The sequence below is a fragment of the Dermacentor albipictus genome, chromosome 3 (genome assembly GCF_038994185.2).
Source record: "Dermacentor albipictus isolate Rhodes 1998 colony chromosome 3, USDA_Dalb.pri_finalv2, whole genome shotgun sequence".
NCBI lineage: Eukaryota > Metazoa > Arthropoda > Arachnida > Ixodida > Ixodidae > Dermacentor > Dermacentor albipictus.
Genome location: NC_091823.1, coordinates 116730262 through 116757743, shown reverse-complemented (window position 1 = coordinate 116757743; position 27482 = coordinate 116730262). Strand labels below are relative to the sequence as shown.

At 47.1% G+C, this 27482-nt stretch overlaps 1 long non-coding RNA gene across 1 annotated transcript in view; it reads left to right on the top strand.

The window, feature by feature from the left end:
• LOC135915625 (uncharacterized) overlaps nt 1-15199 on the top strand; it is a 48334-nt gene extending 33135 nt beyond the window's left edge. The window contains exon 3 of the long non-coding RNA XR_010568693.2: nt 14914-15199. This is a non-coding gene — a long non-coding RNA (uncharacterized lncRNA). The remainder of the gene's footprint in view (nt 1-14913) is intronic.
• The last annotated feature ends 12283 nt before the right edge of the window (nt 15200-27482 follow it).

The window sequence follows — 27482 nt, the reverse complement described above, 5'->3', positions numbered from 1 at the left end:
GACAACCTCAACTCACTGAACAGGCAGAGCCTGTCGGAATATTTCGAACGAACTGCCCTTGGTCAAATAGAAGAAATACTTTTTAAACACTCGAAAGAACATCCTCTCGGTGGAATTCAAAACACCGACAATACTGGAGACACTGAAAAGCCTCACTCAGTTGGAAAGCGTCCCTGTTCGCGCATTCCGCACATACGGAAGGAAGCAACGACAGGTGTCATCTACGACGTAGACATTGATATTACAGACACTGACCTGGTGAAACTACTATCGTCGTCGGCTCCTGTACTCAGCTTGCACCGTTTTGGACGATCCCGATGTGTGAAATTAGTGCTCCAGTCTGAAACTTTGCAAACACACGTCAAGGTTGAATATGTGAGGCATCCGGCACGTCCTGACGTGCCGAGGCTTTTACAATGTCAGAAGCGTATGAAACTTGGGCATGTCAGTGCAGTTTGCAAGGGTGCAGTTACATGCAAACGATGTGGTGGACCTCACGGAGACAGCAATTGCAACGTTGCTGCGAAGTGTCCGATTTGCTCTGGTGCCCACGACGCAACGTCAAAAGAGTCCCCAAAGATTAGGAAGGAAATGGGTATTCTGAAGCAGATGGGTAGAGATAATTCCACGCACAGCGAAACGGCAAGAGCTATCCGCCACCGCAGACGCTGGTCACGACGCCGACATCAACGGGACCGCAGCCTTCCTCACGTAGAAGGAAAGCCAGCTCAAGTTCAGCATCCACCCCCTCCTCGTCTCAGGAATGAAGAGGCACGTGCCTCACAGCCATTGTATGCTACGAAAGTACAAGGCGATTCATCATCGGCCCCAAACACATCGGAGACTCAGTGGCCCTCGTTAACATCAAGGCCTTCTGTAACACCCTTATGCACCGCTCCTACACGCAATGAAAAAAATGAAAAGATGGATGACATTGACGTCACGAGAATGTTGAAACATTTGATGGACTCCATGCGCAGGATTCTTTCCGGCCTAAATACGCCGGCTGCCAAGGCTGCCAGTGCAGCTACTTGAAGTGTTGGAACCACTGCTAGTGGTTCTTCACTAAGCAAGCATGGCGATGATTTTTGAAAAAGGGATGCGTCAATCGATTGTTATGCACTGAGATGCTCGAGGTCTACGTAGTCGTTTGTGGGATTTCTGACAGCGGGTATTTAAGTACCAATTTCCAGTTATTGGTATCTGCCAACCTAATATAGATCCTTTCCGTATTTCTGGATGTCCAGATGTGGTCTCGTAAAGACCAAGCCTCAAGCAAAGTGTTAGTTTGTATACATCACGATCTGGTGTATTTCAGGCACGACGCCCCATCGCAAACTACTAATGATTGCGTTTGCCTTACCATAAAACACAGATGTCGCACGGTAACAGTGATTGGAGGATACATCCACCCAAGAGCGAGGATCGATCGATCACACCTTATGTCTCTGCTGCAAGCATCGCAAGGTCCTCATATTGTGATTGTTGACTTTAACGCGCACCATCCGCTGTGGGGTAGCACTTCGATGAATTCTCGTGGCAAATATTTGGCCGACTTCATGTGTAGTCAGGGCCTACATGGGCTCAATGACGGGTCTCCTACATTTACTCGTGGCACGTCTTACAGCAGCTGTCTTAACCTAACGTTTGTATCAAGGAGCCTTCTGTCTTCAGCACGCTGGCCGACGGATCTAGAGACTCATGATAGTGACCACCTCTCCACTTACGTTCACTTTAGCTGGTTTCGCCGTTCAGCCTCACGTTGCATTCGTGAAACAGACTGGATTTTTATTTAAGACCTTTGTCAACACCGCCTGTCAGAGTATGACATCTCCATTTGAAATAGAGGACATCATTGCCTCTACCCTGCGGTACAAAACCTGAGGAGTCAGCATACCGAGGCACAGATCATCGGTCGACATAACGTATGAGGCCCTTCGCGCAATCCATCGCTGCGCGGAATGGCGATACAGAAGAACAATGTCACCGTCAGATCTTTCGAGCAGTCGCCGAGCTCAACGACACGTTCTTCGACATCTAGAGAAGCTTGACAGACAGCGTTGGAGGACATTCTGCGGGTCCCTAGATCCAAGATAGCCTCTGAGATCTGGCGGGTCATACGAAGGCTCCAGGCAACTCCACAACAAAGACACCCATTAAGTGCGGTGGCTTTACATCAACGCCAGACAGAATTGGAGGTAGCAGAGGACTACACTAAACTAATTGTGGACGCCTCTAATGCAGTGACTTCATCCCTTGCCACCATTGCGCCCACATCACCTGATGAACGACTGGAAGTACCATTTACGATGCAAGAGCTTGACGCTGCGATTTCGGTTTCTCGACGCTCATCGGCACCAGGACCAGACGGAATCACGTGCGCTGCACTCTGACATCTTGGCACACAATCACGACGTTTCTTCTATATTTTTATAGTACGACGTGGGAGACAGGAAATGTTCCAGATAGTTGAAAATGCAGTCGCGTTGTAGCGCTGCTTAAACCGGGGAAGTGCCATAACGACCTTTCCTCCTACAGACCGACTGCCTTAGCCATTTGCGTCGGCAAATTAATGGAAAGAATGGTCTTGGCAAGCCTGGAATGGTTTCTAGAGAGAAATAATTGCTTTCCTGGTTTTATGCATGGATTTAGAAGAGACCGTTCTTTCATTGACGGTGTTATCGGCTTGGTATCCACTGTTGAACAGGAAAGAAGTCGCCGCCGGTTAGTTGGAGCTGTTTTCCTGGATATTAAGGGTGCATACGACAGTGTACTCCATTATGTAATCCTTGATGCACTGGAAGATTTAGACGTCGGTGGCCGGCTATATGCATGGATTGTTAGCTACCTCAGTGGCCGCACAGTGTATATGTTGACAAGTGATGGCGACACCAGACAGTACCATATACATCGAGGTGTTGCGCAAGGGGGAGTTCTCAGTCCAACTCTTTCAAATGTTGCAGTGATTGGCCTTGCATCCGAACTTTCTAGCACGGTGAAGATTAGCGCATATGCGGACGACATATGCATATGGACATCTGGAGCCACCCGTCCACAAAGGCGTACAGGCTTCAACGTGCAGTGGCAATCACAGCTAAGTATCTGCGGCGTCAAGGCCTCCAACTCTCAACAGAAAAATGTTCCGTGATTACATTCACGCGAAAACAAATGACCAGGTATCCGATAACCGTTAATGGAGCAGCGATACCTACGGTTACACACCACAGATTCCTTGGCTTAGTCATAGACCGGGGATTACCTTGGTCAAGACACGTCGCCGCAATGAAGTCAAAGCTGAAGAGTTTTGTTCACGTCATTCGCGTCGTTGCAGGAACAAGATGGGGCCCCTCGGAGTCGTCATTACTCCAATTGTACGAAGCACTATTCGTAAGGTATATACGGTACAGCATGCCGGCGCTCTCAAGCATGGGACTTAGCAATGTGCGCTCGTTGGAGAGCATTCAAGCTCAGCATTGCGCACATGTTTGGGCCTCCCACGATGCATGTCAACCAATGCAACAATAGCGGAAGCTCGTACTTATCCTATTGGTGTATACTTGCTCTGCGAGCCTCTTCGAATGTACCTTCGCGTGATGACCCGACACAAAAAAAAATTAATTATGGGGTTTTACGTGCCAAAACCACTTTCTGATTATGAGGCACGCCGTAGTGGGGGACTCCGGAAATTTCGACCACCTGGGGTTCTTTAGCGTGCACCTAAAACTAAGTACACGGGTGTTTTCGCATTTCGCCCCCATCGAAATGCGGCCGCCGTGGCCGGGATTCGATCCCGTGACCTCGTGCTCAGCAGCCTAAAGCAATAGCCACTGAGCAACCACGGCGGGCATTGACCCGACACATGCACCATCCTCTGTCATCGCTCCCTGCCACCCAACCAGGTTCCAGCTTTTCAAAGACTATATGGCGCCATCAGAGTGTTCTGCCATCAGGATTTTATCCCGCCTGTATTCCGAGAATACCCCAGTGGGTTCTGCCTAAACCTGTCGTTACATTGCAGATCCCTGGAATTACTAAAAAGTCATTCGTTGCATCTATTGACCTCGGGCAACTGACCCTGTTGCAGATTTCTGCAGAGTACGGAGATGCTGTACATGTGTATACCGATAGCTCTGTCACGCCATATGCCTCCACTGCAGCCTTTGTCATTCAACATATGATTATCGCTCGGCGGTTGAAACTAGACCATAGCTCAACATCAACTGCCGCAGAACTTGTTGCTATCCGGGAGGCATTTCGATTTCTCTCTGAGGAGCCTCCTCACGCATGCACGACATTCTGCGATTGCGAGCTAGCTCTTCAAACGATTGACTGTGTCCTCAGTCGGGGCCAGTTTTATTCCATGGCTATAGAAATTACAGAGCCTCTCGAACACGCTACTAGATATGGCCACAATGTCACCTTTCGATGGATACCCTCACACTGGGGCGTGATTGGGAACGAACAGGCAGACGCTGAAGCGAAAACTGCTTTAGATAATGCTTGTGAAGTACGCATTCCGTTCTCACGAACAGACACAAACGCCCTACTTCGTCGCGTAATACGCAACCGTACATTGGAACACTGGGCCCCAGCAGATCGACGACACAAGCGATTACACAAATGGTACCAAGAAATGAAATTTCGTATGCCTCACAAGTTCAAAAGAAGCCACACGAGCATGGTGCACCGGATTCGCCTTGGTGTAGCATTCACCAACCGTCATGGACATCGGATAGGTGCCAGTGATACTAGCCCAAACTGTGAATACTGTGAGGTGCCAGGAACACTTGAACATATATTTTTCGTATGTCCCGCCTCCGCGCAAGGACGACAGAAACTTGTCTGCCATTGCAACGATCCATCAGAGACTGCTATCAGACGAGTTTCTTTTAGGTCCTTGGCCTAATGCAAACAGCGCAGCCCTGGTAACAAGTGCCGCTATAGCTTTTCTCCAAGCCACTGGGCTGGACGCACGGCTTTAGAGATGTCAGAACTCTGGGAATTTGTATATACGCATCTCTTCCTTACACCATCATTATTCATCAGCCCTTTCCCTCCCCGTCCCTTTTCCCCAGTGTAGAGTAACATGCCACAGCAAGTTATAGCTCAGGCCGACCTCTCTGCCTTTCTGTAAATTAATTTCTCCCTCTCTCTCTCTTCCCTCTAGGTACTACAGTTATAAACTGTATAAATTATTTTATGAAACTCTGTCTGAAATTTAAACTACATCTTTGCTGTACCGTTCCATGATGGCGTCACCACCCAGTTACACGCTTTAGGCGTTAGAGGCCAGGTACGTACGAAAACGCCCACGAACTTTGCAAGAAAGCCATCGAGCACATCTGTTCAGCGCTCTAACAGCTTGTCTCGTTCCAAAGCCAGCCAGCTCTTCGAAACAATTGGAACATGCACCCTGTCCAATTTCCTCTTATCTCCTTGTGATTGCTCGCGCTTTTGGTGGCGAGTTACGGCTCGCCATCTCCGGGATCGTCCTACTTTGCCCAGTACTTTCCTCTTAGCAGCTTACGATACGTAGAAACTGTGCGACGTTGGGCAGACTTCATGATCGCCACGTAATCCAAGGATTACCATTCCTTCGGTGAAGTACAAGTTCCGTCGTCGTTATAACGTGCACCACATTAAATAGCCATATATTTACGATGTTACGTCAGATGTTTATTTACACAATGAAACAAGATGCAGTAGAAGCCATACCGAAGGACCACCCCCCGCGGAATACAGCCCAGTTCGTGCGCCCCACTGTACTTCTTCCTGTAGCTCAGTCGTCCAGTGCGGCGCCATCTTTCCCTGAGACAGGCGATGGTCGCTGAGTGAACTAAAGGGCCCTGTAATTTTACTGCTTGAGACGCCCCATGTGAACGAATTGGGTCGCGCGTGAACGCCGATTACTTGCCTTCACTTCTGCTACAAGATAGTTTCTATCATTCAAGCGAGTGAGTATAACGAGTGAGTGGTATAATAGTGAGTGGTGCGAAATTTGCTGTACAGTCGCTTTTTCCGAGCACATATCCACAACCAAGCATAGTCACTCAGAGAAAGGTGAGGGGGATCATACCGAGTCTTGTTATGGCCTTGTGAGGACAACGTTCGAGATGCGCTAGTCTGCGTGCTTCTTCAGCACCACACAAAGTTCGGCGATTGAAGGGTCCTCTTGACACCAGAACAGTAAAATAAGGTTCAGCAGAGCCGTTCCGAGTTCTATAAACAACACAATGCTTTCCAATTTCCACACGTAAGCAGTGTTAAGTGCCTCTGCCGCATTTTTTTTGTTGAATATTTATGGAAGCCACCCCAGAAGGCCTTGTGGAAAGTGTGCGTACAGCAGAAAGAAGGGCGCATATCTAGTAGCTTCTTGCTTGGCAGCATTGCAGCGTACATAACAAAAGGTAAGGCGGCGTCCCAAGTTTTGGCCAGCGGTGGCATATATGGTGGCATGTTCGCAAGGGTTCGATTCCTACGCTCAGGGAGGCCGTTGGTTTGAAGGTGCTAAGAAGCATTATGGCGACAGGCACACCCACAAAGCTCTAAAGGGCCTTCAATGACGTCGGTCGTTAATTGGCTACCACGGTCACTGATGACAACCAGGGGAGTACCGTAACGTAGTACGCCATGACGCAACGAAAAGGAAAAGAAGTCTGCTGCAGAGGCAGATGGACGTGCCCCCTGTTCCATGTAGCGAGTTAGGTAACCAATGCACAATATAATCCAGCTACCGGTGGCCAGCTGAAGTCTTCAAAACCGGACCAAGCAAGCCGATGCATACTTTTGCCAAGGCCGATGTCTATGGACTAATTGGTTACAGATAGCCTGCTCAAGTCATCATTGTTTGCTTGTGAACCTGACAAACAGCATAGCTGGCGACATGCTGCATCATTCTTTTGACGAATTCCGGCCAGCAAAAGCTCTTTCGAAGCCGGTGCAGTGTGGGTGCGAAGCCAAGGTGCCCGGATGTGACATCGTCGTGCATCGAACGAAGAACCTCAGGGCACAGGTTTTCGGGCACTACAAGGAGCAATGGCGGGCCACCAGCGGAAAACTCTTTTGTACATTAAACCATTACGAACAGAAAGCGCTGTATTTCGCACCGACTCACGCGCTGCTACCCATAGGGATTTGATGGTGAGATAACAACATTGCTCGCTCTTGAAGGTACTTAGGGGTGGAAACTAGAGAGTTGCGACAGAAACTAGATAGTGGTCGAAGTCATCACCATCAGCCTTAATGCGCAGCAAAGGAAGGTGCTATAGGCAGTCAGGATCCATGTGACATTGTACGCTCTTGTAGGGGACGGGAAAGGTGTACTCTTGAAGACGCAATGCCAGCGGGTCACCTGGACTGACGGGTGGCGCAGCCAAACAAGCCAAAAGAGTGAATTATGGTCAGTCACTACGCGGCGGTACGGCCGTGCAGATACGGACTAAACTTCGTACGGAGAACACAACCCCTAGACACTCGAGTTGAGTAATGGTTTAGTTTCTCTCGCCTCTTGTTACTGTCCGACTGGCATAATTAGATGTGTCAGCGGCTCAGCGATATGTGAAAATGTTTTGACAAAGCGCTTGTCGTAAGCACACGTGCGAAGGAATCTACGTACTGCTTTCTTCTCTATGGGCTGCTGGAACATTGAAGTGACAGCTGCCTTCTGCGGGTCAGGACGGACTCCTGTTTTGTTGATGATGTGTCCTAAGAACAGAAGCTCGCCGTAAGCGAAGCGGCACTTTTCCGGCTTGAGAGTGAGCCCTGATGACTTGATGGCTTCTAGCACTGTCGCAAGCCGCGTAAGGTGATCGCCAAAATTTTAAGCGAAGACCACGACGTGTTCCAGTAAACAATACAGGTCTGCTACTTCAATCCTGCTAACACTGTGTTCATGACGCGCTGGAACATTGCAGGCGCCGAGCACAGTCCGCATGGCATGTCTTTGAACTCATAGAGGCTGTCTGGCATGAGGAATGCGGTCTCTTCACGATCCCTCTCGTCAACTTCAATTTGCCAATAGCCAATCTTGAGATCAGTCGGCGAGAAGTGTTTAGCGTTGCAGGGCTGATGCAATGCGTTGTCTATCCGTGGGAGGAAGTATACATCCTTCGTGATCCTGTTCAGTCGACGACAAACAACGCAGAAACGCAGGGTTCCGTCTTTTTCATTCACCAAGACTACAGGAGATGCCCACGGGCTTTTAGACTGCTGGATTACGTCGTCACGCAGCATTTAGCCCACTTGTTGCCGACTTGTTGCCTTATAGCTTCACGTTTTCTCGTCGAAACTCCGTAAGGGATCTGGCAGAGGGGTCGAGCGTACTCGTCGTTTATAATGCGATGCTTTGCAACAGGTGTGCGTCAAATTCTTGATGACATCTAAAAGTAGTCCTGGTATCGTCGGAGAAGATTTCTGAGCTTTTGCTGCTTGCTTGCAGGGAGACTCGGATTTATGTCGAAGTCTGGTTCGAGAACTATGCTCGTCGGGGTAAATAAAGCGGAATCCGAGAGGACAAATGCATTGCTGGTTTCTTCAATTTCCTCGAGGTATACGATCGTCGTGGCCTTATTGACGTGCTTGAACTCCTGGCTGAAGTTGGTCATCATCACTTTCGCTTTTCCTTTATGCAGTCGAGCGATTCCTCTTGCGACGCAAATTTCATGATCGAGCACTAAACGTTCATCGCCCTCGATGACGCCTTCTACGTATGCGGGTGTTTTTGTGCCGACGGAAATAACAATGGTAGAGCGAGACGGGATGCATACTTTATCTTTGAGCACACTCGGAGCGTGGTGACTACGACAGCTCTCCGGCGGTATAGCGTAGTCTTCCGACAGCATTATCGGCTTCGACATCAGGTTCATGATTACACCATGTTGGTTCAGGAAGTCCATGCCGAGAATGACGTCTCAGAACCTGTTGGCGGATTACGAAAGTGTCAGGCTAGGTCCGGTGATTAACCGTAATTCGTCCCGTGCAAAGTGCAGTTGGCGTTATTAGGTGTCCTCTAGATGTCCGGATTTGAGGACATTCCCAGGGTGTAATAATTTTCTTCAACTGGGTGGCGATGAGTACACAATCATAGAGTACTCGGCTGCTGTGTCCACTAAGGCCGTGATTGCGTGGCCGTGGAAAAGCACGTCGAGGTCTTTGGTTCTTCGTTTTGCGTTGAAGTTAGGTCTTGGCATCGGATCACGGATGTATCGCGCTGACGGGTGGTTGGTACGTCACATCGTCAGGTCTTTCGTCGGTGCATTCATTGCTTGCACGCTTCGTCAACGTGGCGACGTGTCGAAGCTATATCGCCAAAATAGAGCCTCCGGCGTCTTCGTTGCCGATGGAGTATCTTCGTCACTTCGACGAACATCTACAGCACATCCATCGGTTGCTGCGTTCAGTGTTCCGGATATAGGCTGACGGACCGGCACCGGGTGAGGCTAGTGTATGGTCGGTGCAACGGCGACCGGTAGCGGCCTGGTGACGGCGAACGGGACGGTCGTTGAGGGCTTCACTGAGTGGCGGCGAGGTAGTCGGAAATACGGCGAAGACTTTCACCTTGCTGCGGGCGCGGAGCGTTGACGGCGCATCCTCGTAGTTCCATTTCGCCGTATGGCCACCGCCGTAGACGTGGACCGCTTGTCAGCAGTGATAACACAGCTGGTTATTGCCGGCAGCACGCCAAACGTCGGTCTTCCTAAGAAGGCTGTGCTGGGTGATGGTTGGGCGTGCTGGCAGGGGTGGCGCTGGATGGCGAAATTACGGTGCTCTGGGACCCTTGCGCGGGAGCAGAGGTTGAGAGTGCCGGCGGGCGACGGCGGCGTATGTCATCGCTTCTGGCTGTGGTTGCGGAGATTGGAGCTACACCTGAGGAACTCCAAGTGATCGATGTAGTTCGTCCTTGACCATGTCAGTGACCGAGGCCACCTGGCGTTGCGACGAAGGCAAGACCTTGCACAGTTTGTTCCCAGAGCTTTGTTAATCGTCGATGCCTCTGCAGTAAACGAAGCTATGTTCTTCGACTGGTTGCGGATCAGTCCATCGAAATGTTCTTGCTTGACGCCCTACATCAGGAAGCAGGCGTTTTTCTCCTGCGAGATTTCTGGATGGGCGTGCCGGAAAAGACGGGCCATCTCCTCCGTGACGATCACTATGGTTCAGTGGGCAGTTGTACTCGAGTATCTAGTAGAGCTTGGGCGCTCCCTTCGCGCACGACGCTTGTGAATGTGTGCAGGAAGCCGCTTCGGAACCTGTCCCACGTCGTTAAGGTGGCATCTCGATTATCGAACCACGTCCTGCCCGCATCTTGGAATGCGAAATAAACTCTGAAAACAGCGTATTTAATGAAATTGCTTGTCTGCAAAGAAATACAGCTACCTATATTACCCGACGCGGAGAATATTGGTCTATACCCCCTTCAAGAACTAACTACGGTTTGCAAATGACGAAAAATAAATTACCCAGACTGCTTAATACATTACATGACGCTGGTATTGACATCATTAACATAACACGGTCAGAACTGTCGTTACTTATCAGAACCTTCTCCTAAATAATGAATCAAGCGTAATTCCTTTCTCACCTATATTCACATGTGTGTCTTGTTAATGTTTGTAATGACATAATTTTTACTCGTCCTTTTCTTTCACTTAATAATTCCAATAATAATCGACCATCGATTCTTTTCACCTTTAATTATGCATCGTCAAGTGTACGCGATTTCAACTATTATTTATGTATTGCCAAGTGTATGTAATGTGGTGGTGCCTACTATCTGCATTGCTTTTATTTGTCCTTATCCCATTTCTTTGTTCCTTGTTTGTTTGTTCCGTCATAGAAAAGTCTCTTGATTGATGATTGTAAGTATTATTTATATGTAATGTTCTTTGAGTACGGTTGATTGCGCTACTCACTGCCACCATGTAACACGGGGGCTAAGGGCACCTCAAGCTGCCTCATTGCAGCTTTTATCTTAGCCCTCGTCATTGTATTTTAGCAATGGAAACAAATAAAGAAAGAAAGAAATGTAGCAGCTTGTCGTCACTGCTGCGGCTGTTAAACGGAGCGACCCTTTCATACGTCTCCAGCCAGCCAGCCAGAATGCCGACCATGTTTGCCGCTCTCGCAACACCACCAAATGTCGCGTAGTAGCGACGGTGAATGATACAGCTGTAAAACTGCGAATGACGAAACTAACGTTTTATTGGGCGGAATTGTGGCCACAGAGGCAAGTTACACTCCAAGCACAGCAATAACGGCAAACATGGTCGGCATTCGTCGAAATGTCACCTGCCGGTCAAGTGCCTCCGCTTTTATACACGAGTGATCGGAGGTTCCAGAGTAATCGGTGGTGTCCTCGTGTCTTCCAGAAAGTTCTACACAATTCGCGCCGCACATGCAATTAGATTACACAAGCTTCGGTGTAATCGCTGTCGCGGAGAGCGGCGGGCAGGTGAGAGTTCTCGTCCTCTCTCAAGATGCCTCGGGAGCCCGCGAGAATTCCCGCGCGTTTCAGTCGTTGTTCCTCCCCGGCTGCAGGGACTAAGCAGGGACACAGCGCGTGCGCCGGTCGGGCTCGCCTGTGAGAGCATTGACCTCACCACCCACGTGACGACTTCGGCGCCTGTGACTGGCTCCTTCGGGTTTGCGGAAACGTAGCGCCGCGAAAAAAATGGGTTCGGTACTCCTCCTCTCGTGGAAGAGAATTCTTGCCGCGAAAGAGCCTTTCGCGGCGCGCGTTTTTAAATGCACCTCCTTGCGCGCGCTTATTTCCGCAAGTGTGGACCTACCTTTACACCATCCAGATGACGCTCGCCGCCATGCATCTGCAAGCTAGCTGCGGTTGCCGGGAAGTTGGCAAGTAGACAGAGATTTTTAAATGCTATCGCATTGCACTCTTAAAGGCAAAGCTTAATCGTCCTCGGAGGGATTTTTTTTGCATTTTAATGCGTTCGCATTCTCTTGTGAGCTGGGATCACCGGCCCTATCATGCGAAAAATGTATTGCTTGTATAAAAATTTAACCTTTATGATAGCGTAAACGTAGATGATCGGTAATTTTTAAGCGATAAGGAACAATCTAACGCAAAAAAATAAAATGAAAAGAAAATACCCCTGCAGATACCTAGGGCTACATGAAAACGCACGGGGAAGATTATAGTAGGAGTGGGCCAACTGAAATTCGGGAGTGGGCCAAATTAAATATGGGCGTGGGCCAACCGAACTTGGGGGATGGGCCAAATTGAAATTTGAGGGCGGTCCACTTAAATTCGCATGTGGGCCAACTAACATTGCGTGGTGGTTCAAGTTAAATTAGTGGATGGGCCAACTTGAAATTCGGGGTGGGACAAGTTAAATTTGTGGTTGGGACAGCTTGAAGTTTGGGGCAGGCCAACCTAAACTTGAGATTCGGCTAACATAAATTTGGGGATGGGCAAACCCTAATTAGAGGATAGTCAAACCTAAATTTAAGAGTTGGCGAACTGAAAGTTTGGTGGTAGGCCAACCTCAATTTCATCGTGGGCCTACTTGAAATTTTGAGTTCACACAACTGAAGTGTGGAGCTTGACCAACTTGAAATTTGGGGATGGACCTACCTAAATGTCAGCGTGGGGCAATTCAAAATTTGAGTGTGAGGCAACTTGAGATATTTGGGTGGCCCATTGTCCAATTGAATGCTGCTGAGCATCCTTCGAGTTATGAACACGTCGCGGGTAATCGAGCGCATTGTTACGCTTGGCACGTTTTCAGTGGGCCGTACCGAGGCACAGTGTGGTTATCGGCTAATCAGTTGAGTCTAAATGTTAAAAAAACAAAGTACATTGTTTTTACTCCTATTAAAAAGCCAGTTAAGCTCGCATCTTCTTTAATATTTCAATCGCAACCACTTGAAAGGGTTTCCCAGTACAAGTTCTTGGGTGTACTCTTCCATAAAAATCTATGGTGCGCCTATCACGTAAGTTATATTAAACGTAGCATAGCACAATTATTCGGTATGTTGAATAAGCATCACAGGCTGTTACCTTTAACATAGAGGTACGAAGAGAGGTACTTAGAGATATGAACATACCTCTAAGTACTCTCACCAGGACAGTATGCTGAGTGTCGCTAGTCTGTATAAACAAAAGTTATCCGAAAAAGCATTCTTATAATTCATAAGTAATCGGGAGAACGTTTTTTTCTAAATACGCTAGTACCACAACAAATTACACCTTAAGAGCTAGGAACATTATTAAGGTAAAACCCAGAACAAACTACGGCAATCAACTTTCACAGTGGCAGATTCCTAGTTTACTTAACGGTGAGCATGCTTTATTTGATATCATGCAAGATTCCTCAGCCATTTCAATATTCAGGAAGCAATCGAAACTGTAATTTCTCGACAATTGGCACCTGTTTTTTCTAATTGATTTTCCTGTTTCTCGACTGATATGCAATTTCATGCGTTGCAAGACTTTTTTTTCTGTTTGGCTTTGACCTTTCTGTATCTTTCTGTACCTGCTTTATTCCTTCATTTGCATTATTTACACTTATTGTGCTGCATTGATTTATTGTATGTATAATTGTGTCATTCGCATATATACATATATATAAATATATATATATATGTGTGTGTGTGTGTGTGTGTGTGTGTGTGTGTGTGTGTGTGTGTGTGTGTGTGTGTGTGTGTGTGTGTGTGTGTGTAGCATGCGTATATGTATGTATACACTTTTTTTTGCGCTGTTGTCTGCTGTGCTCGTGGCGCCAGGGACCTAGTCAGGCGTGTATCGCCTCGCCTTTTGCTCCGGCACCATGACAATCTCGTATTGTCAAAATCGTAATAAACTTCAAACTTCAAAAAGTCAGAGCGCAGGCGAGGGCTTGCGTGGACAAGGAACGCGCGCACAACACAGGCTTGCGAGAGCCACAGCGAGGGTGAGATGGCTTCGCAGCGATGCGCTCTTCTATGGTGCCTTGATGTCCTTCTTGCCCGCCGCTGCGTGCAAGGTGGAGACAGCGCCGCCGCCATTCTCGTTCCCGCTCCGAGGGACGCCATCGAAATGCGGCAAATGATCACGTCTCGACAGGCTAGCTGGGCATGACAATGGTTGTTTTGGCAACGATAGCTTCATCAAAGAATGTCTCTCACATGAACAGAGCGGCGGGCGAGGATCCTACACTCTGCCCTCACACAACGCCCCCTGCGCTACTAGGGCAGCTACTGTTCCTTTACCACCGCTCTGCTCTGTCGAGCCGCGCTCGTGCCCTATTGGCACTATTCCACTATTGGTTCCTTCACTGCAATTGGCACTATTGCAGTGAAGGAATCGGATGTGACCAGAAAATATCAAAACTGACTGCTGAAGCTTAAGCATTCTTTGCCACCGGAAAGAACATGGGTAGGCGGGCAGAAGCTAGGCAACGCAGGTGAGCAAAACTAAGCGAAAACGAAGCCACAGCCGAGCGAAATAAGGCGAACGCATTAGTAGACAATTCTAGGAATTCCTGTAGCTTTTTGTTCTCCGTCCTAATGCAGTCACCGCTACCGGGATCGCACCTGCGACCTGGATCTTAGCAGCGAAACGTAATAAACTTCTTGAGCTGTTAATAACGTACAGAAGGCAATGAATGGCAAGTGGCACATCGATTGCAATGCATAATTATCGAATGATGGGATCGCGTAACGAAATGATATTATTGTGGCATCAACGAAGCATGTGACGTTCCAGTAGTTCTTTAAGACAATCAGACTGGTCCTTCATGGGGCAGAACTGCGAAAACATGTGGTTTAGATAGAAATCCACTTACAATAGCTTTCGTCTCCGTTACTAAGACATTCCTTATTGCGTGCTCACCAAATCGAAACGTGGAAGTTTAACCTTCGGAATTTTTATACCTACCTAACTTACCTGAGATCTCTCTATTTTATTTTTTTCAGTTGTGGACGTCACTATTACCCGGCCAGACTTGGTGACAGGTGGTACCAAATACGCAATATGCAATCAATGCAGCTGCAAGATCGCTTGGGAACTAACAAAACATCGAAAAGATGGTGGCTGCAAAAAAACGTTCGAATTCACCTGTACGTGCAACAATTATCGGTGCGACAAAAAGGAGACGCAGCTCTGCATGTATAAATTGGTTTCCAACATGTAAGGGATGTTTCTAGCCTAAACGTGCCACTGGGGGATCACTAAATAAAGCTTAGTTTACTTACTGTTGTATTGTGTGTATTGTCAATTTCAACGGAAAGAAACTATATTCGTTTTTGTCTTGTTTCCACACCCCAGGCAAGAAAGCAGTAAGTGGAATACAGAGGTTGGCTTTTTTCACTAGTAGCTTAGATGCTACAGCTGTTCGTCTCTTCGGGAGCAATTATGAGCGATTGACAGCTACTCTTTATTGGGTCACTCCTTTTATGGCTAACAGTTGCTGTTTTCCAATGCTCACCAAGGTAGCAACAGTTGCTCTTTCCGACGCTGCTCAAAGCAGAAACTTCCGACGCGAGACTTTTTATGACCATAGAGCGAATAGTAGGAGAGGAGGTTGTAGCTCAGTAGTCACGGTAACACCACCTATTGATCGTCGAGACAACCTCCTCTTCACCTCATAACATCCCTTCGCCCACAGCGGCACAAACGCGTACGTGACCTTATTAATTATCAGAAAGTTATACACAGAAAGGTTAGTATTGTGGCTGCATAAGCTGCAGTTAACTCAATTAACAAGCACTGTCTCATGCCCGCACAAGGAAACATGAACATATCTTACTGGACGGGCCAAGAAACGGCAGGTACGTTTAATATTAATAAACATATCTGAAAAAATATATGACTACACAAGATTTGTCGCACTGCGTAGCACGGGTAAATGACAGCACGCGCTTGCTTGCTTTCTTCACGCCATAAACGCAAGAATGAAATAGTCAAATTTACATCATTTATTGAAGCGCTTCACGAAAGCCTCGCTTCACTTTGATTCCAACGTGATTGTTGCATCACGATAATTCCTTTTTTTTTCGCGGGTGTTTTCGCCTCGATCCTCCACAGCCAACACTTCTACTTGAGTAAGCCCAGCCAAAGCGTCAAGCGTTACGTCAAAGCTCGTCGAAACCGCCAATGCCAGAGTGCCTGAAGTATGCGCCCACGCCCTGGCGGTTATCACAAGCGTGTGGCCCCGCAAGTGGTGATGCTTCTCATTCTCATGGAGTTCCGCGAGTCCTTCCTTAACTATTTTGCTGGCCACCACTGGACCAGGATTGCCACTAATTATCTGACGCAACGCTGCGCAGTAAAGGCCTTCAGCAAGGAACTGTCACTGACAATGTCCACCAGTGGCGCAGCCAGAAATTTCGTTCGGGAGGGGTGGGGGCTCACGTGGCAGCTGGGCCTTCTCTTTACAGTATTTGTCGAGGGATCAAATACGCTAATAATAACTGCATCGTCATTGCGTACGTACCTAAGCAATAATAAATAATATTCTACGTACCAAGACTTTCCTGATAAATCTGGCTACGTAAGCAAAAGTCACGGTATATAGTTCGGCAAACAAGACAAATAAACACAGATCACACAATGCTAAGGCACAACCCCTCCATCCTTCCCTCCTCTCCCCCCGATGAATCACGCGTGACGGAAGATGGCACGCTTCCTCCCGCTTTTCTCCCTTGGCTCTTGCGTACACAAGATTGAGCCACCATCGACGGCTCACCCATCCACCGCCCCACGCCTACACTTTCACTTGCACATACAGCATGCAGCGTGCTGCGGCAATGTTATAGTCCCTGTACTTTATGCGGAACATGATGGCGATGGCAGGCATGCGCCTCGAGTGTTCATATAAATGCTATGTCACTAATATAATAATGGTATCTGGCAACTGAAAAGTCCCGTTGCCCATTACGTTCGGCAAAAGGAGAAGTAACAAAATCGAACTTTCACCATGCGACAATTCTCTGCGCCGATAATCTTCCCCTTTCCCTGGTTAGGGCACCGAAATGAAAAAAAGAATGCAAAGGAAAACATGTTAGCCACAATGGAATGCCTATTTTGAGCAACTAATGTGGCTGGCGAAGGAAGATTGAAGAAGACGTGAGAGACTGGGGCCACAGGGATCTACGCGCATACTGCTCAGTATCCTACACCGGCGAGACAAAAGACCTTCCGGAGAGGTTGCGATGAAATCGAAGTGAAGGTGATGCTCTAAACCGAACGCGTTGCCATCCATCGAGTGCCCTCAGTGATGGTAGTGAGCAACCATTGTTTCTTTTCTCGTCTGCTAGCCAGAAAGCGTCCGAAACTCGGCCAGAGAAAACTCCACTTTGCCAGAGAAAAACGAATGCGCGCCGAGGTGCGCCGCGCGGTGGACGAGGCAACACGAGAAATGCGCATGCGCTCTGGCTTGCTCTGGCAGTCCGTGGGTAGCGAGAACAATAAAATTGAAGAGGTTCAATGTGTCCTCGCGAATAAAAGCCAAAGTTGAAAAAAATAAATAAGAACGTAATTACCTCTCCTGGCTTTAGTGTCGTGACATGGATGCTTTGGTGGAGGTGAAAAAAATTATGGTATTCTTTTCTGTGACATGACACAAATGAACCACCACAGCGCTTCGTCTCATCAGACCCCGCTGTGTGCTTTGTGAACTTGTCAGATGGTGTGTTGATTTGGCTTCTCTCGTTGTATGGTTCAATGTACTACTTTAGAAAATCAATGCACCTTTGGCGTAAAATGTTTATAAGAACATTTAACCTTCAACGTTCCTAAATAGAAAATCTAAAGCATAACTTCAGTAAGGTCAATGTACCTTTCGCATCATAAGTTTATGAGAACCTTGTACCCTTAAACTTTCGGAACTGAAATCCATGCGCTCCCTAGATTTCGCGGCTTCCGCGAGATGCCCCCACGAGCCCGCTCGCCGTCAAAGTGTCCATGAGACTTCGTGCTCGGACGGGTCTCCATGCGTTATTTGACAGCAGGTGCAGGGCATTGCCATGAAATCCAGCCCGAGTTCTCAATGTTCGCGCCGAAATTTATTTTCGAGCGTGAAAAAGACATTCTAGACAAAATCCAGAATGATTTCCAGCGCCGAGGGCCGTTTTTGTAAGCGGTGCATGACAGCACAAAGAAATTTCGGGGGGCTACAGCCCCCATGGCTACGCTCCCACGTACGCATTCACTTCCTTATCCTTCCTTATCGTGCAGCAGCAATTATAAGCACTCCAGTAATGCTTTTACATATTATTCATAAAGACACTGATCACTCCTTGTCAAATTATAAAAACATCATTGCAATCAAAATAACGCCCTATGATGGACCATGAAGTCGATTGGTGGCATGGTCTACACCTATCACATTTATCAGGGAGAGCTAATCACTCTCCAGCTTTGTTTATTTCGGAGTGAAAAATTGTAATTCTTACTTGAGCTAGTTGTGTCTCGAATATCTGTTTCTTTCTATTGCTGCATGCCACTTGAAAAAGAAGATTATCACCGTTCATTGCCACGGGTATTGAGCAGTGGGCTTATCCTGCAGTTTAGGAGTCGACTTGTCATCATTCTTTTAGAGGATGTAGGTGAATGGTATAATTATGCATGGATAACCAATTTCCGAGAGTGATTATGCGAATAAAATAAAGACAAATGCCTGTAGCCCAACTACGGAGCATTTTAAGAGAAGCACTTTTCGTGTGTAGGCGTAAAAGTTCTTAATTGCGTTTAGCAACCCAGTGGCAGAAAACAATCCGTCAGTGCAAGTTTAAAATCGCTTTGATTCAGCAGCTCATTTTCCCTTCTGTTTTGGCTTCAGAGAGGTAGCATAAAAAAAACAATTTGGTTACTCGTTGTAGTCCAAAAGGCCGAATATTTCAATTATGGTAACCATACTAAAGTCGGTAATCCTTCCTTGTTACCCATTTGCTGAAACTGTTCTAATTTGTGTTTTATTATGTTTAGTTTCTAAAGAAAGCCCCTTTGCAGTCTTTGACTTCGGGAACTCCTATGTATTAACATCCTGTAATCTTTGTCATCGTTGCAATAAAAACGATTCTGATTCTGAAAGGGGTACTAAGCCACCCCTCAATCTTGGTGACAAAAATTACATGGATAACATGCGCTGCTGTGAACATCTCAGCCAAATTTTCAATTCATGCGAGGCGTTCAATACTCACAAGTGGAGTGCCAAATCACCTTTTTTGCAAACTTTCTTTTCAACAGAGTTGTTCTCCTTACCCGTTTCAGGGCTGCCACCACTTGCCATATTTTGCCATCTAGCTATATTCTCATACTACAGCTCGTAAGGCCAACGGCTGACATCAGCCAAGCGCCAGGAGTCGACTACAATCTGCTTGCACCCAGCTGCAGCAGCCCACATAGAAATGAAACTATGGCCATGCTAATCATTGGCTATAGTAGCCATCTAGCAAATTGTGAACACACTTTTGTATGTGTGGAACACGCACAGTGCTCATAATACCACATTTATATTCCTTGTTTGCTCTAGTACCATTTCTGTGATGTAAACCATACACGAACTGAACAAACGTACACTGTTTTTCACATTCACAAGGAGACACGATTTGTGTGTATGAACTGTGCAGTGAGGGGTGTTCGTCATTCTTATGTAGCTGCTGATTCATGGGGCTTGTGCCTGTTCATGACAGCAGCTGCTTAATGTTCCCACTTTTGGGAGCATGTGGCGTGAAAGCAGTAATGAGGTCTTGTGCCTTTGGCTTGCAAAAGGGAATACATTTATGCGTAACTTTGTCTACTTTGCTGCAACAATTGGCGTTGTTGCATGCGGATGCTTCCCCATTTAACTCATATAGTCTGTAGTAGTATTTATGTTTAGAAGCACATAAACAATATTGAACATGGTGTTCCTGAGGAAATAATAATTACTGCATAACAACTCTACAACTACATGCCTCAATTCATGATAAAGAGTAATGTTCAATTGAAAATGAGAATACCGCAAAGTTGAACGTACACATTGGGAAATGCTACCGCAGCCTAGCATCACACTATTGTCATTATTGGCGACAGCCAGCAATGTTTAGGGCATGTGTCATTCTGCAACATTGCTTCATTGTTACCATTAACATTTTAATTTCATGTTTGCATGCAACATGTACACAACGGGGGTGTCAAAATGTTCTGGTGACATTTATTGGTATCATCACCTGGATGTACAGCGGGCAACGTACATGCAACGTCAAAGTCGGCTGTTCAACGCTGCATCACATTTGTTACAAGCAGGCAATGTTCACACGATGTTCCGCGTTACTTGGGGAGGGAAACGGTGCATGCTAACTTTTCATGAGGGGTTACAACAAAAGACGTGCTGCATATATTTAAGCGAAGAACGCGTCGTTCAGCCACCACGGTGGACTTTACATAGAAAGCAGAACCTTTGTGCCATATTTGAACGCGTTGAATTACAAGACACGATGTGCTTGGCCTCGTGAAAACGTTATGTCACCCCCTGTTATGTCACCCGCTTAACGCGTTAATGCGCTTTCTTGTACAAGAGAAATTTGTAATGGTGCTTTATTCCGCCCTATAAGACAGGAGTCCGTCGCCTGATTGTTATAGCATCCGGGTTCTCTACCGGGGAAAAGCACCTTTCTTTTTATTGCTCTTTGCTGCACTACGTAATGTATGCAAACCATTACTCATAGCCAGCGGCTAGTAAAGGGTCCAATGGAGAAATATATGTGAACTGCAGGCAAGCATTTGTCAAAATTAGAGACGTTAATAGACTGAAAGTTAGAGGAAACGTGCAAGAAAGTTAGTAGTCATTCTAAGCATTCGTTAGATTACCAATTTCTAGAAGCAATAAAACTGTATAAGCTAAGTAATAATAAATCTAATAGGAGCGCATGGAACTTGTGCAAGGAATATAGCAACGTAGGTTAAATAGTACACTAGCACATCACAAAGACCACAAATAATGTGACATCCCGCAGATCACAGAGAATGCATACCAATATCACATCACCAACAAGATATACATATAGGTATGAGATTACGTGCAGATACTATCAGCTGTAGGCGTGAACTTAAGTGTGTGAGCCATTTTAAGGTAGAAATTCTTTATTGCAATGGAAAAGTTGTTGGCAAGCTTTAGGTGATACAGTACACTATTCCAAACTTTTGCACCAGTAAACACCAGCTCACGCTCACTGTAAACGTTTCTTTTTACGGCTAAGTAAAATTTTCCGAAGGTATGGTGCGTGTAGGAATATTCGATATATCAAACGGAATGTTCTTCCTTATTATGCTGTGGATGCATTCAGCGCTATTCCTTTTTTCATGAATGAGATCGAAAGGTAGCACATGTAGTTTAGTAAACAGTGCTTTGCTGTATTGAGAGTTATCACAAAACGAATTTATTCTAAGGGCTAGCTTTTGTGACCTTCTTGACGACTCTAGGTAAGCATTGTATATGCAACCTCATGAGTCGTTGCAGTATGTCAAGTGAGTATGTACTAATGTTTAGTATAAAACGCACAGAATAATCGCATCAGAGGGCCAATAATCACAACGAAAACTAGGAAATATAACTTTTTGAATAGATATCTTATGTAGGCACATGTATCAAGGTCCCTCTCAAAGTTACATAAACAGTAAGATAGAAACGTACAGACCGCAAAGGGGGGGAAAGGACCACGAAAACATATCACTTTAAAAGTCAAAATTCGTGAGCATGTGCAGCGAAGCTGCAAATAATTGGAGAGAGAGAGAGAGAGAAAATAATGCAGAGAAATGGCAGGGAGGTTAACCGGAGGTAATTCCGGTTGGCTACCCTGCGCAGGGGGAAGGGTTAAGAGGGATAAAAAGAGAAACAGAGTAGAAGGGGGAGATAGAAAGAAAGGGAGACAAGCACGAACAAAGCGCGTACACTACAGAGCGGTAGGGGGCGGCATTCTTAGAGTCTGTCGTGAAGCCCCGTGGACCGCAAGAACCTTACTAGCGCGAGTAAGGCCTTCAACGCGGATGTTCTTTCGGAGCATTGGCCTAAAGCTTTTAGTTCTGAAAGTGGACGATTGTCCAACTGGTCCAGTACTCTGCACATCACTTGTCTCTCAGCACTGTATCGCGGGCAGACACAGATAATGTGTGCGAGCGTCTCGTCGATGTTACATGTGTCGCACGTGGGGCTGTTGGCCATTCCTATGAGGAAAGAATAGGCGTTTGTAAAGGCAACGCCTAGCCACAGACGGTAGAGCATGGTCTGTTCACGTCGGGGTAATCCAGGCGGGAGGTGCATCCATATTTCGGGAGACAACGAACACAACCGACACATTGTGAAAACATTCGAGCCCCACGGGGGCAAAGTACACTCACGGGACATAATCGCAGCTCAGCCGCAGCGTCTGTTCGCGAAAGCGGAATGAAGACTCGTTGACCACTTTCATGTGCAGATCGGGTGGCTTCGTCGGCGTGGTCATTCCCGCTGATGTTACAATGTCCTGGAAGCCACTGAAAGATTAGGTTGTGTCCCTTGTCATAGCTTTGATGATATATGTGCCGAATTTCTGAGGCCAGTTGTTCATTGGCTATGTGGCGCATTGGGCTTCGTATGCACTGAAGGGCTGCCTTGGAGTCACTAAAGACTGTCCATTGTTGCGGTGGCTTCTGCTTAATGAAATCAAGTGCAGCACGGAGCGCCGCGAGTTCTGCACCCGTCGATGTGGTCACACATGAAGTTCTTAATTTGATTTCCTCAGATTGTGCCGGGAATATGACTGCAGCAGCAGAGCTGTTGAGTTTTACTGAGCCATCTGTGTATACATGTTGGCGGAATCTGTGCACGTTGTGAATGTGCTCCAAAGTTGCTTGTTTCAAAGCTTGCAATGGCGCTCCAGCTTTCTTTCTGATTCCTGGAATTGTCAGTTCAACTTGCGGCCGGTGCAGACACCACAATGGATCTGACAATCGTGTAGCGGGCGTAAATTCTGATGGCAAGTACGACTGATGTCTTACAATAGTTTTAGCAAAAGTTCAAAGTGGCCTCTTTGCTGGCAAGCAAGCAAGATGGTGTGAGGGAATCCGAGTCAGGTGTCGGATGTGCGCTCTCAGGACATCTGTATCAATGTATACTGTCAAAGGAGCGTCTCTGGCTATGGCCGCTGTCGCAATCGATGACGTACTTTTGGGAAGACCGAGACAAGTCCTGAGTGCTTGGGCTTGCACGCTCTGGAGTTTGCGAATATTCGTGGTGCAAGTATTTCCTATTACAGGTAAGCTGTACCGCAGGAAGCCCAAAAACAGTGCTTTATATAGTTGCAACATTGGTGGTACTGTTGCGCCCCAGGACTTGCCGCCGAGAAACGCAAGAAGGTCCACAATGGCGGGCAAACGCTTTGTCATGTACGAGATGTGCGGGCTCCAAGACAAGTCTCTATCGATGATGACGCCAAGAAATCGGTGCGTTCGTCTATATTGTATAATTTGGTCCTTAATACGCAAAGCATACGGGGCCATCGATTTGCGAGTAAAAGCAACGAGTGCACATTTCTCAGCGGAAAGCTCCAGGCCTTGTCTTCTTAGGTATCTTGACACAACCGTTGAGGCTTTCTGAAGTCGTGCGCAAACTTGTACACGTGTCACGCCTGAAGCCCATATGCAAATGTCGTCTGCATATACGGAGAGTTGTACGGTTTGCGGTAACGAATCAGCGAGACCAACGAGCACCAGGTTGAAAAGGGTAGGGCTGAGTACTCCGCCTTGCGGTACACCACGACTGGTATAGCTAGATGGCGTTGGTCCATCTTCAGTCAAAATAAAGAAAGATCTTCCATTCAAATAGTTCCATATCCAGCAAAAGGTGCGTCCACCAATCCCTACAGCTTCTAAGGCGTCCAGAATTGCATGATGATCTACATTGTCGTACGCACCTTTAACATCAAGGAATAGGGCCGCAGTGATTCGTTTCAGATGTTTCTGGTGTTGTACGTATGTTACCAGGTCGATAACGCTATCTATTGACGAGCGGCCACGTCGAAAACCAGCCATTACCTCTGGATAGACGTTGTAAAATTCCACGTACCATTCTAACCGTGTAAGGATCATTCTCTCCATTACCTTGCCGACACAGCTGGCCAGTGCTATTGGACGGTAAGATGACAATTCCAACGGGGATTTGCCAGCCTTGAGGAGTGGAACCAGCCGACTGGATTTCCACGTTGTAGGGACCAGGCCGTCACGCCATGATGCGTTGTATAGGCCAAGAAGGGCATCTCTGGCCTCCTGGCCAAGGTTTGCAAGCGCAGAGTATGTGATGCCATCGTGTCCTGGTGACGAAGATCGCCTGCACCCAGCAAATGCGGCCTCCAGTTCTTCGATGGAGAAAGCAGCGTCCATATGAGGATCTCGGGAGCAAGGGGCACAATGGGAATAGGTGCGCAAGGTGAATGTGTGAGCGCCGGACCCGCGATCCTTGCGCAGTAATCTTCGGCTACCTCGACTTCTCGGCAACCTTGATGTAGGGCTAGAGACTTAAATGGACGACGCTGTTGAGGAGGTGATCGAAGTCCACGGATTGTTCTCCAGACAACCGACAGAGGTTTACGCGGGTCGAGAAACTCACAAAATGATTTCGAGCGTTGATTTCGCAGTGCAGCAAGGTGACGCTGAATTTTCTTTTGAATGCGTCTGGCCTCTCTAAGGTCGTATAATGATTTAGTCCATCTGTACCGTCGCTCCGCTCGCCGGCGGATTGCACGGAGGCTCTGTATTTCCGAATCAAAATCTGTGTATTTCTCTAATGGCCTATATGAGCGCATAGCATCCTGCATAGCCTTGGCGATCTCAAATTCTAGTGCGGACAAAATTCCTTCGTAGCATGCGTCTTCCATAAGTGATTTAAACACGGGCCAATCTATTGTTTGCTTAAAATTTGATGGAACGGATTTGGTGAGGCCTTTTATCTTCAGGTAGGTAGGAATGTGGTCGCTTCCGTGGGTTTCTATATCTGCGAACCAATGGACGCAGCGAGTGAGGCACCGCGAAACAAATGCTAAGTCTAAACAACTACTGTATGTCCGACCTAAGAAATAATTGGAGAAGACCTAAGAATACCTTTGAACAGACTAAAGTCAGAGGTATTTACCATTACATTTGTTTGCATGAGCTATCCCCAGATTACATTGCTATAGCTGTTGCTATAGTTTCAATAGTAAAAATACATAATAATAAAAATAAAGTTAGAGCAATGATAGACTACTGTAGCTAGGTCCCCACAATGCACTAGATGAGCTAATCGAGGCAAAACGAATAGCACAATACGAACGGCTGGCCAAAACTAAAACAGGTAGGCATAGTGGATCGCCTCGGTATAAGGTATCATACCCAACATGGCGTCAAAGTAGATACACCCAGACACATCAGAGACATGATAACCATCCCTCCAATGCCCAAGAATATGTATCCTACCCACCATCAGGGTAGACGGGAAAGCAGAGCACGCAATATACAGAAGGCATTCGGTAACAGCAAGGACACCGCATTTGTAGACGGAGCTAGATGCAGACACAAGCGCGCCTACACAGCAGTGGTGATAAATTACGAGGGAAAATGCACGACGTCCACACACTACCCGCAGAAACCGCAGAGGAAATACCTAAATACAAGCGGGCATAATCACTAGTGATTCCCAGACAGCGATACGAAACTTCGCCAACGGTCGAATCTCCCAAGACGCACTTCGACTCCTACAACTACCTAATAACTACGACAGAAGTGTCGATATCATCTGGACACCCACTCACACACTACCAGACGGTAGCATCGAGGCGGCGTGCCGCATGGCTCGAGAGCTTACGCACCGAGACGCGGTTAGCCCCGCCTTACCGACTGCTGATGAGTGGGAGTGGGAAGATCGAATGAGCAGATTCCACTAAGTTACACAACACCACAGATTAAAGAAGCCACATTCCTGCCGCTGCACCAAAAATTCAGCAAAAATCATTCTGTCGAATGGCGGCAGTTACAGACCAGATCCTATCCCAGTCCAGCTATCAAGCACTTAATAGACCCAGATTTATACCCGACTGACAAGTGCAGACATTGCGACTCTAGAGTCACTCTGGAGCGTATCCTATGGGAATGAACGGCTATAATACAGGACAACGGTGATGCAGCCTCGAACAGCGACAGCCTCTGCGCGCATGGGAGTCTGCGTTGCTCAGCTCGGACCTTCAGCGCCAACTTTGGGCCGTCAAGCGAGCCGAGGAAGCCGCCAAGGGCCAACAACCCTTGGCCGAAACCTAGGCCGGGTCCAGGTCCACCCCACCAAATCGTAAGGCATTCAATAAACTTATTTAAATGAATGAATGAATGAATGAATGAATGAATGAATGAATGAATGAATGATTGAATGAATGAATGAATGAATGAATTTACAGGAAAAACTCTTGACTCCTGAAAACCGGACTCAGATAAATAATAAAAGATTGTCACGCTGGCAGGGTTGCCATATTGCGCTATTAATAGCCAAATTGGGCTACTTTTTGTCCGTGTTGGCGTCAGAATTTTCCTTTTGGCTATGCGGCTATTTTTGGGCTACATCTTTTTCCTCTGTACAAAAAGGTAAAAATAGTTACGCACAAATGAAATGCACGCTGAAATTAAAATTCAGACGGCAGCAGGAGAAAGAAATTGAACGCGTCTGCTACATAATCCAAATTTGCAAGTTCTATGCTAGAGAACACATATGCATGTCGAAAGGACAAGGATCGCGGTCTTTTGATAACCTAAATTAAGAAGGCTGGCCTCGGGAAACACGCCTCCATCCGCGAACTAACGCTACTCGCCCGCGCGTGCGCCTGCGAACATAAATTGTAGATGCCTCCATATGTAAGTTTTCGTCGTCCTATGTTTTAAGCATGAGATGCTTTTAGATCCCGTTGACGGTGCGCCACGGGTGACCTCAGTGCTACAACGGAGGGAGAACACCGAGCTGAACCTAACCGAAATTTGCCGTATTTTCTGCCTGCCGCATGGCATCTACGTGGCAATTCGCTGAGACCCTTCCTGCCCAAATTTTCCCCTGCTCCAACACCAACGTAGAACATATTGTCACATGGTGGTGACGTTGAAGAACACAGTAGCAATACAATGAAGGACAAAACTAACTTTTTTTGGAGCGAACCTGTGCCCACAAAAGCAGGCTATACTTATAGCACAACGATAGCGGCGAACACGGTCGGCGATCGCCGAAAATCTGATCAGCGGGTCCAGCGCGTCGGCTTTTATACAGCAGTCATCGAATGTTCCAGACTAATCGTTGGGACCCGCGTGCCTTCCGCAATGTTCTACACCATTCGCGTCACGCGATGAAATCAGATAACACAAGGCTCGGCGACAACAGACAACGGATAGAAGCATCGATAACTTTCCAGAAACTTCGGATACATGCAGGGTTCCGCGCTGTGCGATAAGATTTGTTAGGCGGCGAACGTGGTCGCCCGATAAATATAAGTACACGTGTCAATATCCTCTTCCGTTG